This window comes from Sycon ciliatum, chromosome 7, assembly GCF_964019385.1.
Source record: "Sycon ciliatum chromosome 7, ocSycCili1.1, whole genome shotgun sequence".
Taxonomy (NCBI): domain Eukaryota; kingdom Metazoa; phylum Porifera; class Calcarea; order Leucosolenida; family Sycettidae; genus Sycon; species Sycon ciliatum.
In genome coordinates, this window is record NC_088649.1 from 12,446,938 (window position 1) to 12,461,417 (window position 14,480).

The 14,480-nt window shown below is 45.8% G+C and overlaps 2 long non-coding RNA genes across 2 annotated transcripts in view; both read right to left on the minus strand.

Annotated features, from left to right (window-relative positions):
• The window catches only part of LOC135821013 (uncharacterized), a 16,737-nt gene extending 10,883 nt beyond the window's left edge, over window positions 1-5,854 (minus strand). Inside the window, exons 1-2 of the long non-coding RNA XR_010554277.1 lie at window positions 4,903-5,854; window positions 748-889 (exon numbers count right to left, since the gene is read on the minus strand). This is a non-coding gene — a long non-coding RNA (uncharacterized LOC135821013). The remainder of the gene's footprint in view (window positions 1-747; window positions 890-4,902) is intronic.
• Window positions 5,855-7,314: 1,460 nt separating this feature from the next.
• Window positions 7,315-13,250, minus strand: LOC135821014 (uncharacterized). The gene is made up of 3 exons (XR_010554278.1): window positions 12,040-13,250; window positions 10,027-10,165; window positions 7,315-9,184 (listed from the first exon to the last, which is right to left on the minus strand). It is a non-coding gene; the product is annotated as an uncharacterized LOC135821014 (long non-coding RNA).
• Window positions 13,251-14,480: the final 1,230 nt, after the last annotated feature.

Below are 14,480 nucleotides of genomic sequence, written 5' to 3' on the forward strand. Positions count from 1 at the left end.
AGACAGAGAGACAGAATGCGTGAATACATGACATGTATATCAACAAACTTACTACATTACTGTATGCCAGTGATGACAGTGGGAGAAGATACCATTATAAGGACATGGCGCATGATAAACGTGGATTGTATTTTAGCAATGAAACCGAGAAAGGTTTGCATGATGAATGGAGTAGCTTGGCTCTACATACACAAACCCAGTGTCTGCTGAGCGCCGGGTGAGCCGGGTAACCCACCCGGTTGGGCGGTGCTTGGACCCGGTGGAAAATATAGTACCGGGTCACCTGTGACCAGGTTGGTACTTTACACTTTCGAACTTTTAAAGGACTGACTACATGGCTTGTATGTGTCAGATACTTCTTCTTCTTTCGTAAATTTCTAATTCCTGTCCTCTCTTTTCTAAATGCGGCTTATCCATTCGCCTGTATACCATTGGGCCTAGTTCCCGTTTATTGTCTGAATTAAAATAAACCAACCAACCAGTTGAGGCATGTGACTCAGCTGATGAGACAGCGCCACGCCACGTACATGTGTACCCGGGTCCGACCCGGTTGAAATGGTTGCGCCAGGTACACGTGTACCCGGCTGTCCTACAATCCTAGAGCAGACACTGCAACCCACAGTACACATGTGTTGTGTTGTACAGCATGCCATGCTGCAAACCCCTCAGCTGATCATACATGAATCACAACACGGCAGCAGCAGGATAGCAGTAGCACAATCACAATCAATGTCTGGGTATGAGTACCTTTTCAAAAGACGACGGTGGTTACACTACCTCTTCTCCAAGTTTGGATATTTGCTGTCGTAGGTGTGCAGGACGAGAACCAGCCACCACTGGCTTTGGCTTAATTGCTGGACGGGGTTTCTTACTGCCTCATTCAGCAGATCTGGAAAGACAAACAAAAAGTCATTTCTTATCTATCCTGTTGTGAAATGATGTGTTGTTTTCCTGTGTGATGGCATTCCCCAAACTGTCTCGTCTAGTCGCGTGCATGTGTGATATGAGCATGCGCGATTTTGTAGTCGAGAGTCCTTTTGTCAGTCTTCTTGCTCGTCCCTTTGAGTGTTGTCTCCATTTCCGTAATGTCAATAATAATTATGTAAACCAAACTAGTCTTGTCCTTTGTGTCCTGCGTCCCGGGGAACGGAATGGCTGTGATTCCGTTACAGCGTGGTGCCGAAACCCGGGACGCAGAGGATGAGTTAGTTTGTAGTGAGTCTGTTCGTCGTCGTCAACAACTATGTAACTGTTACTTTGAAGTAAACAGAGCGTGGGAGCGGAGGAGGTGAAGAGCTGGTGGAAGCGGAAGACGACGCGGAGAGGAGGCAGAGAAGGTGATGGACTAGAACAGTCACTGTGGACTGGAGCCTGAGACGGCAGGAACCGCGACGGAGCGTGTGGCCGTGGCTCGCCAGAGGACAGTGGACGAGTCTGGCGTCACCGACTGTGTGTCGTCCTTGTTGTTCGTCTTGTTGTCTTGCTCGCTGTGTTGTTCTCTCTCTGTTCAGTTCGTTGCTTGTTGCTGTGTTGTTTCAGTTTGGTTGTTGTCGGTCTGTTGCTCTTCTATTCGTTCTGTTGTTCTCCATTGTTTTTGTTGTAGATTTATTTGGTGCGGCTGTGCGCATGTTATTATTTTGTTGGCCTTGTGTGGCTGTTGGCCTTGTGTGGCTTGTGTGGCGTGGCCTGGTTGTAGAGCGTCGGCTCTAGGTTTTTGTTTGGCCCTGTTTCGTGGCCCGGATATTATTTTAGAGCGTCGGCTCTAAAGTTTTCGTTTTTCTGTTCTGCTGTGGTTCCTTTTGTTGTTGTGCATGTGGAACGTGGTGTCGGTTTATTATTTTGTGGAATGTCATCAAGGGGGCAGGTGTTGTGAAATGATGTGTTGTTTTCCTGTGTGATGGCATTCCCCAAACTGTCTCGTCTAGTCGCGTGCATGTGTGATATGAGCATGCGCGATTTTGTAGTCGAGAGTCCTTTTGTCAGTCTTCTTGTTCGTCTCTGTCAGAGTAGTCTACCTTTCCGTAATGTTCAAATAATATATATAATATATTATGTAAAACAAACCAGTCTTGTCCTTTGTGTCCTGCGTCCCGGGGAACGGAATGGCTGAGATTCCGTAACAATCCCATCCAGAAAGTGTTGGATAAATCCCCTCTTCCATACCAGCTGGTCCGTTTCCTCCAATGGCTTACTCTGGCCATGATCTGTGGAGACCACACGGCATCTGCTTGCCCGGTTGAACCATGTCCTGAAGCTGTTTGTGGATGTCCATGTCATACATGCAGCTGTCAATTACTGTGATGATATCCTTCACCAGTGCAAGGACTTTTGCTGGTCTGCTTCCAAGGTAGGGTGGTAGCCAAAGGAGAGTAGAGGGTGCACTAAAATTGCGTTTTTCGTACTTTCAAGTGGCCATAAGTACAAAAAAATGCATAAGCATCCCCCATAAGAACATCATTTCCACAGTCCATGCATGCTAGAGAACAACTTAGAACAGAGAAAACAGCACTTCTTCTGTAAAAGTTTATCTAACCAGCAAGGTTTACAGAATATCTGTATCGTATTGTACGAAACATGCCCCGACTCGTGACTGCACACAGCTCGGATTCCAGACAGGGAACAATTGACTTTACAGTCGTCCCTCTCTAATCCGGCACTTGTTTATCCGGAACCCTTGCCAACCGGCGCACTTTCTGACGAAACCGATTTTTTTCGTTCAATTCCTACATCTTAATCCAGCACTTGAATTCCGCCTCCGGCAGTGACTTTTTTAAACGAATCGCTCAAACTGCACGTAGTTTGATTTCATAATCCGGCAGTCGTAAATTGCGTACCGTACAGGTGCACTCCTTGCGAGGCCAGTCTGGTCAGTGCTGCGCGCGCGCGGGGCCACTTCAGAGTTCAGTTCAGTTGACAACTGTACTCTACCTCGCGCGGGAGAGTTCAGTTCGGTTGGTTGTTAGGAATTTTCCGAACCCTAACTCAATAGTAGTGTCCTGCCAATTTTCAGGTGCGTGTGTGTGCAAGAGTACATGTGAACATGTTCTCTGTTTTACTTTATCACTATGTATATTCCTGGAGAACAGTTGAGAATATAAAGCCGTGCACCAAATACTTGGGTCGACACGGAAATACCCTGCGTTTTGACGTATGATACATGCATGCAATTGGGTAGGGCCGGGTCAGAGGGCAGGATTTCTTAATCCAGCACCCTCGTTAATCCAGCAGAAAACGCCGTAGCAAAAGGTGCCGGATTAGAGAGGTACGACTGTAAATACTTTGTATTGCATGTCACAATGGTCCCCGTTGTCATGGGAACAGTCAACCATGAGTGCGTACGTGTGGGCTGTGTTTTGCTGTACAGCGGACACTGCTCACTGAGACAGTGCTTGTGCTCAAAGCAGAATGTTAGGTGCCATAGCTACTGGATGCAGAACCACTTGCAGATCAGAGCGACATGAACTGAAAGTACCAGCTTGGGAGCCATCCCCGACCATACACCACCGCTTCCAGAGCGTCTACTTTAGACTCTGCGTGGCTGTAGCTGGAAGTGCAGGACAGTGACAGCAACCTTGTTCATGCGCATGGCTGCATAGCCGCCTGGGAGTACACACACGGGCAATACTGGCTTCAATGCACCCTCGCGGCTGCACCATTCGGGCTTGCATCAGCCGGTATTGCCGTGTTCATGTACTCAAACTACGTACAGAACTGTTCCGTCCTTTGTGGACTCATCAGCGCAGCACACAGAAATCAGGCTCAACCTACCTGTGTGCATGGATGTAAGTACTTGCCAGCACACTATATTACCAAAGTACCATAACTACATGCAAGAGTACATAACCCCAAGAGTGTACAACTGCCTGCATAACTTCTATACAGTACTGCGACGGCAAAACTTCACATCACGTGACATGGTTTAAAAGGCTACACAGGCAAACAGTGCACAAACGACCATAAGACAGTTGAACCCAGAGCAAGGTTGCGTACAAACCTGTATCTATCATGCACGAGGTGCAAACAATGTGTGCAAGTTCGTCACGTGATATGAAGTTCTGCCGCCGCGGAGTCACAGACCCCATAGCTGGAGTTAAACATTCTTGGGGAGTATGTACCCTTGCAGCTACATGTAACCATGGCAACTACCCGTTTGCATCTTTCCCCTCAACCAATGAACATAATAATAAGTACCGTAAAAGTCCGTAAATAAGTACGTATTTACTTTCGAATTTAGTGACCACACCCGTACTAACTTTCGGGCGGGTACTGACTTTCGGGCACGAACTAACTTGCGGACCTGACTTGTGTGTAGTGGAGAAGTCGTTTTCATGTCGATGTACATGCTACGTGCTGCATGTGCGAATTGTACCGGTACTTATTTCGGGCGGTATGTTTATCGGGCTTGACTTGACTTCAACAGACAGAGCCAAAAGAGTGAACGGGGTATTTCTTTCGGGCAGGTACTTATTTACGGACTTTTACGGTAGTCTGTTGTGGACATGGAAATCCAGTTGAATAACCGCTGGGCCAGCGTCCATACTCCTTAGTGCATACAGAACGTTGCATACACAGTGCACAATCATGTTGATCGTATGCGTACTCATGGCTGCATGGCCAGCCAGCACCGTGACAGGGGCCGCTTGACCTCACACTGGATTTCCATGTCCACCATACACTAGTACATTTCTCACCACTATCTCCCAACTAGTACATATACTGGGCTGCTAGTGAGTCAAGAGACATACTTATTGCGGATATCGGATCGTATTCAACACCATAGCAGCGGCAAAGTCAGCTACATCGTGTACCCAGACAACAATGTACAAGCACATAGATGCCAGAGTGCACTGATGTAAAAATATAATATTATTTTTTTCATTTCACTAACACCGACCTACTTACTTGCTACGCCATCCGCATCGCTCGTGGCTTTCTCTGCCGTGCCACTGAGTGACTCCTGAACGAACAGCAATGACTCCGGACGAGGGTCTGCACGCCGCAGTCGGCTAATGGATAGCGTGAGAACAGTACGTCTTGCACTTGTCCATATTCTGTCGATCGCAAGCCTTGTGTCCGTCTCGATATTGGTGACAGTTTACAAAAAAATGATAATAATAACGAAGGCATGGTATGCAAACGCACTCATATCCAGTCTGCACTGCAGGTCGGTCGGTGTACGGATAGCCACAGAAGTCACAAACGATGTGACACGATGGACAGGTCCGAAGACCGAACTTTCGACGTTATGTCAGAGGCCACTGCTAGCCATGCCAGTTCGCTTGGTGGCTGCTGGACTTCTTGGCCGAAGTTGAACTTCGTCTTCCAAAGACATACTGTGTTGACCTGCTACGTGTAACGACGTTGCCGTTTCAAGCTCGTTGCAAGCGTCTTGACTTCGTTGCTATACTTAGTTGTAGTACAGGACATAACTGCTAACTTTACATAGCCGGTCTAGCGACTATCGTACCTTTGTTCCCGACATGCTGACGCTTCGCTTGCATGTACATTTTAGCTACCAGTAGCTCCTTCCAACCAAATCTTTTTCCGCAGCCAAGTCCTGAATAGCGAACACCAACCGCTGACCGCTGGCTCGGTCTACATAGCAATCGCTTCTACTGCTTGCAAGTACTTGTAGGCTGGTACATACTAGTAGGTAAAAAGCAAATGCCAAAGGCGACAACTTTTGATAGACTCGTGACGTTGAAGAGAACCTGTTCCAGAACATACAACACAGCAACAACAAACCGTTGTTTCTGCACCACACAGCGCTATAGTGAGCATCATTCCTGATGTTTCAAATTTGGACTTCACGGAGAATTTCACAGTTTCGGAGAGAAAAGAGCAGTACGTGGCATTCCTGAGGTGATAATAAAAAATATATTTAAAAAAACTGCGTACTGATGTAACACTGCATGCATGCACTGACGTGCAGTGCTGCCACTGCCAAAGCAGAGGCTAGGACAAATCACACACTGACATGATATGCCTTGCAAAATGGAAGTCATTAGCGCCCCATTAGGCCAAGCGTTTCTATTTCTATGTTTTTCGTCACCCGATCGATAATCTAAAAATTAATCGTATGCGAGAGGTGGAAAAAATGACCAAAAAATATAAAAAAAAGTTGACTAGTACTAGTAGTAGTAATAATAATGAGAAAAGGTGACAGCACCGACGCAATCCACACAGTCAAGTAAGTCAATTAATTCTTAATTTTGGTAACCGAACGTTTTCGCTTGGGTAAGTACAGGGAATAATGGAAAAATGTCAAAATACAGCAATTTATATAGCTACCGGTACAGCAAAAATCAAAGATCGAAAACCTCACGATATACATGTACGTGTGGAAAAGAATAATTAAATTCAGCAGAACAGGTGAAACACAGGGTGAAGGTGAAGAAACGACTAAAACATAATGAAAACATCAGTGACGAGAAGCACTCCTGACACTTTCACGAGGATTAGCGCCAAACAACTGCAGCGACAAAACATTTTCCTTCTGAACACATAGTTCAGGGGACAACTTACGGATATATAACGCTTCCAAAACAGACAAATGTAATACAGATCTGCCACGGGCCAAAACTGAGAAAACACATCATCTCTGTACAACTCACGACAACTATCACTAACGGACAGATGACTCTTGATAGCCAAATGCTGACTGTTGGAATGTCGCGTCTAATAATAATATTTAAAGTTTACTGTAGACCTAATCATGCTAAAATTAATTCTCTAAAATCGACCAATACACCGTGTGAAATAGCATCCAAAGTTAGTATAGCAACTACATGTATAATTATGTAGCTAGCTATTACTTATTAGTACTCGTGGTAGGAGCTTCTGTGCACCAGCAGCTACAATTTGTAGAGTGTGCAACAACAAAATACAGAAGTGCATCGCTAGCGACCTCGCATCATGTGTTGAGCTAGCAGTCCAGGTTGCACATGTGAATGACTGGTAACCACAGTGCAGCACAGTTTTCATTTTTTTTTCTTCCGGACTCAACCTCCTTGAATAATTAATATTCATATGCGCGCGGGTGAGGCGAATCATAAAAATAAAAACGAGTGGCCTTATAACATTTTACTGGCCCAATCCTCAACACATAGATCAATGATAGTTGATACCATCTGTAGTTACGCGACCCCCCCCCCCCCCCCCCATTCTCTCTCTCTCTCTCTCTCTCTCTCTCTCTCTCTCTCTCTCTCTCTCTCTCTCTCTCTCTCTCTCTCTCTCTCGCCCGCGACAAGTCACCTTCAGAATACACAGCATAGACTGCTAGCACACATTACCACACAAGTACAGCACAGTAAGTGATTGTTGCCAAGGTATCCAGCACTCCTGGGCGCACAGCATACGAGTATTCAAGAGACTGAAATGTCACTGAATTCAAAATCATGATCTGCATCAACGGTGTAAAAAAGTATCCATACATAATTATTATGATTGACTTGAAAGGAGATAAAAGCATAACTAGGGAAAGGGCGGTCTACATAACAATGAGAAGTAAGTGAAAGACTGAGTGCAGCTGCATACCACTGGAATATGACAAAGACAACGGTGGATCAACAGCACGATGTCATTTCCACGTGCGTGTACATACTGGTTTATTAATAGCAGAATGACATTCACGGTCTTGAGTGCTACCACAGTGTGCAGGATGCTAGGGTGCAGCAGCAGGCACATTAGTGCACGCTGCTACGGCTATTGCCAGTCCATACATCTATCATGTAGGGTGTGATGGAATAACCGTGCACTATGCAAACAGCACAATATTGATATGCACACCATTCACCAAAATGCAGGAATCAGAGTCACTCTGAGAAGGAAATTGATTAAAAGAGGGGAGTAATTCCACAATGTCATTCAACGATCTTCAGGAATGGGGCTATGAAACGATAATTCAAGACTTTCCAAATCGTAATATAATAGACGTACTGTTGCAGCACATACTCAGGGGCGGATCCAGACCCCAAAGCTGAGGGGTGCGAGGATGAAACTTACATATTTTTTTTTGCAATAGTAAACCAAAGACATAGTATGTTATGTGTGTTCGGTTCGAAGGCTTCCAAACATTATCTAGGAGCGACTTGATGTCATCATTGCTGGCATTCTCCATCAATCCAGCAAATCGCCCAATGTCAAAAGGATGATGCCGGGCTCTAACAACGACGCTTAGCAGCAGGCTCGATGGTCTCACCAGCTGGTCCACCAGCTGTGTCCGACATCTCCGCTCAGCATGCACGGAAACGGAGTCGGAACAAGCAGTGAGAATTTGAAAGAAGCTAATCAGGGAGTCGTCAAATACCGGTATATGACGACTCCCTGAAGCTAACACGACAACTGAAACATGCAACGTCAAAAGTAAAGAACTTCGAAGTGCCTTTGTTGCCGGTGAAAAAGTAACAGTTAGTTCCAAAAAAGTTCTATTCCAAATGTGCAGCCCTGGCGCGAGCACGTGTCCAGAACGATCACGTGATTGCACACAAATCATCCGCGGATCCGCGCAGCGAGCCTGGGCCTGGCCTGGCTTTTTTTTTTTTTTTTTTTGGAAAATCCTGACGGGTTCATTTGCACCCTTCGCACCCCCTGGATCCGCCCCTGATACTACCTACGGCACAACAGTTTTATTTTGTAAGAATTAATAATATTCTGAAAGCAAAAGGGGCTGCGGGGGCGGGGAAAGAATCACTTGCCAAAATCAGAACATCTAGTAGATATGACACACAAGTACCACGCATAGCTGATAACTGTTAGCTGATTCCAAGACCGGGAACAACAGCAACATGGAGGCTAGCAAGAGCGCCCCGGTCTTGAGCAGGATCTCCACGTTAGCCTAACCAGCGCAGTGCAATACACAACTAGCAGGATCACCTCGTTAGCCTAACCAGTGCAGCGCAGTACACCACTACTACACTGTAGCAGCAACAGCACCATGCCAGACCAGTGTAGTGCACAGCTAGTCCTTGATTTCACCAACTTACTGATAATTTCGGTATACTCTATTGCAGTTCTCAAAGCTCCTCCAACTTGACAGTTTCAGTGTTTCAGCCTCTCTGATACATTACATGACAAAGAGAGAGTCTGACTTGGCAGCCGTGCTACGCCGAGTTGGCAAGCGTCTTCCTGTCGAACCGGGTGCTCGACGAAGTAGAGTATGTACCATTAATCCTGGTATTGGGTCCTGTTACCATAACAGACAGATGGATAGATAGAGAGAGAGAGTGAGAGAGAGAGAGTGGGAGAGGGAGAGAGAGAGAGAGAGAGAGAGAGAGAGAGACAGAGAGACAGAATGCGTGAATATGTGACATGTATATCAACAAACTTACTATATTTTTGTATGCCAGTGATGACAGTGGGAGAAGATACCATACTAAGGACATGGCGTGTGATAAAAGCGGAATTTTTTCTAGCAATGAAACCGAGAAAGGTTTGCATGATGAATGGAGTAGCTTGGCTCTACATACACAAACCCAGTGTCTGCTCCAGCGCCGGGTGAGCCGGGTAACCCAACCGGTTGGGCGGCGCTTGGACCCGGTTGAAAATATAGTACCGGGTCACCTGTGACCAGGTTGGTACTTTACACTTTCGAACTTTGAAAGGACTGACTACATGGCTTGTATGTGTCAGATACTTCTTCTTCTTCCATAATTTTCTAATTCCTGTCCTCTCTTTTCTAAATGCGGCTTATCCATTCGCCTTTATACCATTGGGCCTAGTTCCCGTTTATTGTCCGAATTAAAATCAAACCAACCATCCAGTTAAAGCATGTGACTCAGCTGGTGCGACAGCGCCACGCCACGTACATGTGTACCCGGCTCCGACCCGGTTGAAATGGTTGCGCCAGGTACACGTGTACCCGGCTGTCCTACAATCCTAGAGCAGACACTGCAACATACAGTACACATGTGTTGTGTTGTACAGCATGCCATCCTGCAAACCCCTCAGCTGATCATACATGAATCACAACACGGCAGCAGCAGGATAGCAGTAGCACAATCACAATCAATGTCTGGGTATGAGTACCTTTTCAAAAGACGACGGTGGTTCCACTACCTCTTCTTCAGGTTTGGATATTTGCTGTCGTAGGTGTGCAGGACGAGAACCAGCCACTGGCTTTGGCTTAACGGCTGGACGGGGTTTCTTACTGCCTCCTTCAGCAGATCTGGAAAGACAAACAAAAAGTCATTCCTTATCCATCTCATCCAGAAAGTGTTGGATAAATCCCCTCTTCCATACCAGCTGGTCCGTTTCCTCCAATGGCTTACTCTGGCCATGATCTGTGGAGACCACACGGCATGTGCTTGCACCCGGTTGAACCATGTCCTGAAGCTGTTTGTGGATGTCCATGTCATACATGCAGCAGTCAATTACTGTGATGATATCCTTCACCAGTGCAAGGACTTTGGCTGGTCTGCTTCCAAGGTAGGGCGGTAACCAAAGGAGAGTAGAGGGTGCACAAAAATTGCGTTTTTCGTACTTTCAAGTGGCCATAAGTACAAGAAAATGCATAAGCATCCCCCATAAGAACATCATTTCCACAGTCCATGCATGCTAGAGAACAACTTAGAACAGAAAAAACAGCACTTCTTCTGTAAAAGTTTATCTAACCAGCAAGGTTTACAGAATATCTGTACCGTATTGTACGAAACATGCCCCGACTCGTGACTGCACACAGCTCGGATTCCAGACAGGGAACAATCCACTAGAAATACTTTGTATTGCATGTCACCATGGTCCCCGTTGTCATGGGAACAGTCAACCATGAGTGCGTACGTGTGGGCTGTGTTTTGCTGTACAGTGGACACTGCTCACTGAGACAGTGCTTGTGCTCAAAGCGGAATGTTAGGTGCCATAGCTACTGGATGCAGAACCACTTGCAGATCAGAGCGACATGAACTAAAGTTACCAGCTTGGGAGCTATCCCCGACCATACACCACCGCTTCCAGAGCGTCTACTTTAGACTCTACGTGGCTGTAGCTGCAAGTGCAGGACAGTGACAGCAACCTTGTTCATGCGCATGGCTGCATAGCCGCCTGGGAGTACACGCACGGGCAATGCTGGCTTCAATGCACCCTCGCGGCTGTACCATTTGGGCTTGCATCAGCCGGTATTGCCGTGTTCATGTACTCAAACTACGTACAGAACTGTTCCGTCCTTTGTGGACTCATCAGCGCAGCACAGAGAAATCAGGCTCAACCTATCTGTGTGCACGGATGTAAGTACTTGCAAGCACACTATATTACCAAAGTACCATAACTACATGCAAGAGTACATAACCCTCAAGAGTGTACAACTGCCTGCATAACTTCTATACAGTACTGCGACGGCAAAACTTCACATCACGTGACATGGTTTAAAAGGCTACACTGGCAAACAGTGCACAAACGACCATAAGAGAGTTGAACCCAGAGCAGGGTTGCGTACAAACCTGTATCTATCATGCACGGGGTGCAAACAATGTGTGCAAGTTTGTCACGTGATATGAAGTTCTGCCACCGCGGACTCGCAGACCCCATAGCTGGAGTTAAACATTCTTGGGGAGTATGTACCCTTGCAGCTACATGTAACCATGGTAACTACCCGTTTGCATCTTTCCCCTCAACCAATGAACATAATATAAGTAGTCTGTTGTGGACATGGAAATCCAGTTGAATGACCGCTGGGCCAGCGTCCATACTCCTTAGTGCATACAGAACGTTGCATGCACAGTGCACAATCATGTTGATCGTATGCGTACTCATGGCTGTATGGCCAGCCAGCACCATGACAGGGGCCGCTTGACCTCACACTGGATTTCCATGTCCACGATACACTAGTACATTTCTCACCACTATCTCCCAACTAGTACATGTACTGGGCTGCTTGGGTCAAGAGACATACTCTTATTGCGGATATCGGATCGTATTCAACACCATAGCAGCGGCAAAGTCAGCTACATCGTGTACCCAGACAACAATGTACAAGCACATAGATGCCAGAGTGCACTGATGTAAAAATTATAATATTTTTCATTTCACTAACACCGACTTACTTACTTGCTACGCCATCCGCATCGCTCGTGGCTTTCTCTGCCGTGCCACTGAGTGGCTACTGAACGAACAGCAATGACTCCGGATGAGGGTCTGCACGCCGCAGTCGGCTAATGGATAGCGTGAGAATGGTACGTTTTGCACTTATCCATATTCTGTCGCTCGCCAGCTTCGTGTCCGTGTCGATATTGGTGACAGTTTACAAAAAAAAATGATAATAATAACGAAGGCATGGTATGCAAACGCACTCATATCCAGTCTGCACTGCAGGTCGGTCGGTGTACGGATAGCCACAGAAGTCACAAACGATGTGACACGATGGACAGGTCCGAAGACCGAACTTTCGACGTTATGTCAGAGGCCACTGCTAGCCATGCCAGTTCGCTTGGTGGCTGCTGGACTTCTTGACCGAAGTTGAACTCCGTCTTCCAAAGACATACTGTGTTGACCTGCTACGTGTAACGACGTTGCCGTTTCAAGCTCGTTGCAAGCGTCTTGACTTCGTTGCTATACTTAGTTGTAGTACAGGTAACATAACTGCTAACTTTACATAGCCGGTCTAGCGACTAGCGTACCTTTGTTCCCGACATGCTGACGCTTCGCTTGCATGTAAATTTTAGCTACCAGTAGCTCCTTCCAACCAAATCTTTTTCCGCAGCCAAGTCCTGAATAGCGAACACCAACCGCTGACCGCTGACTCGGTCTACATAGCAATCGCTACTACTGCTTGCAAGTACTTGTACTAAGTAAGTTGTAGGCTGGTACATACTAGTAGGTAAAAAGCAAATGCCAAAGGCGACAACTTTTGATAGACTCGTGACGTTGAAGAGAACCTGTTCCAGAACATACAACACAGCAACAACAAACCGTTGTTTCTGCACCACACAGCGCTATAGAATAATGAGCATCATTCCTGATGTTTCAAATTTGGACTTCACGGAGAATTTTCAAAGTTTCGGAGACAAAAGAGCAGTATACGTGGCATTCCTGAGGTGATAATAAAAAAATATGAAAAAAACTGCGTAGATCTACTGATGTAACACTGCATGCACTGACGTGAAAGTGCTGCCACTGCCAAAGCAGAGCCTAGGACAAATCACACACCGACATGACATGCCTTGCAAAATGGAAATCATTAGCGCCCCATTAGGCCAAGCGTTTTTATTTCTTTGTTTTTCGTCACCCGATCGATAATCTAAAAATTAATCGTATGCGAGAGGTGGAAAAAATGACCAAAAAATATAAAAAAAGTTGACTATTGTAGTAATAATAATGAGAAAAGGTGACAGCACCGACGCAATCCACACAGTCAAGTAAGTCAATTAATTCTTAATTTTGGTAACCGAACGTTTTCGCTTGGGTAAGTACAGGGAATAATGGAAAAATGTCAAAATACAGCAATTTATAGAGCTACCGGTACAGCAAAAATCAAAGATCGAGAACCTCACGATATACGTACGTGTGGAAAAAATTAAATTCAGCAGAACAGGTGAAACACAGGGTGAAGGTGAATAGACGACTAAAACATAATGAAAACATCCGTGAGGAGAAACACTCCTGACACTTTCACGAGGATTAGCGCCAAACAACTGCAGCGACAAAACATTTTCCTTCTGAACACATAATTCAGGGGACAACTTACGGATATATAACGCTTCCAAAACAGACAAATGTAATACAGATCTGCCACGGGCCAAAACTGAGAAAACACATCATCTCTGTACAACTCACGACAACTATCACTAACGGACAGATGACTCTTGATAGCCGATTGCTGACTGTTGGAATGTCGCGTCTAATAATAATATTTAAAGTTTACTGTAGACCTAATCATGCTAAAATTAATTCTCTAAAATCGACCAATACACCGTGTAAAAATAGCATCCAAAGTTAGTATAGCAACTACATGTATAATTATGTAGCTAGCTATTACTTATTAGTACTCGTGGTAGGAGCTTCTGTGCACCAGCAGCTACAATTTGTAGAGTGTGCAACAACAAAATACAGAAGTGCATCGCTAGCAACCTCGCATCATGTGTTGAGCTAGCAGTCCAGGTTGCGCATGTGAATGACTGGTAACCACAGTGCAGCACAGTTTTCATTTTTTTTCTTCCGGACTCGACCTCCTTGAATCATAATTATGCGCGCGCGCGGGTGAGGCGAATCATAGAAATAAAAACGTGTGGCCTTATAACATTTTACTGGCCCAATCCTCAACACATAGATCAATGATAGTTGATACCATCTGTAGTTACGCCCCCCTCTCTCTCTTTCTCTCTCTCTCTTCTCTCTCTCTCTCTCTCTCTCTCTCTCTCTCTCTCTCTCTCTCTCTCTCTCTCTCTCTCTCTCTCTCTCTCTCTCTCTCTCTCTCGCCCGCGACAAGTCACCTTCAGAATACACAGCATAGACTGCTAGCACACATTACCACACAAGTACAGCACAGTAAG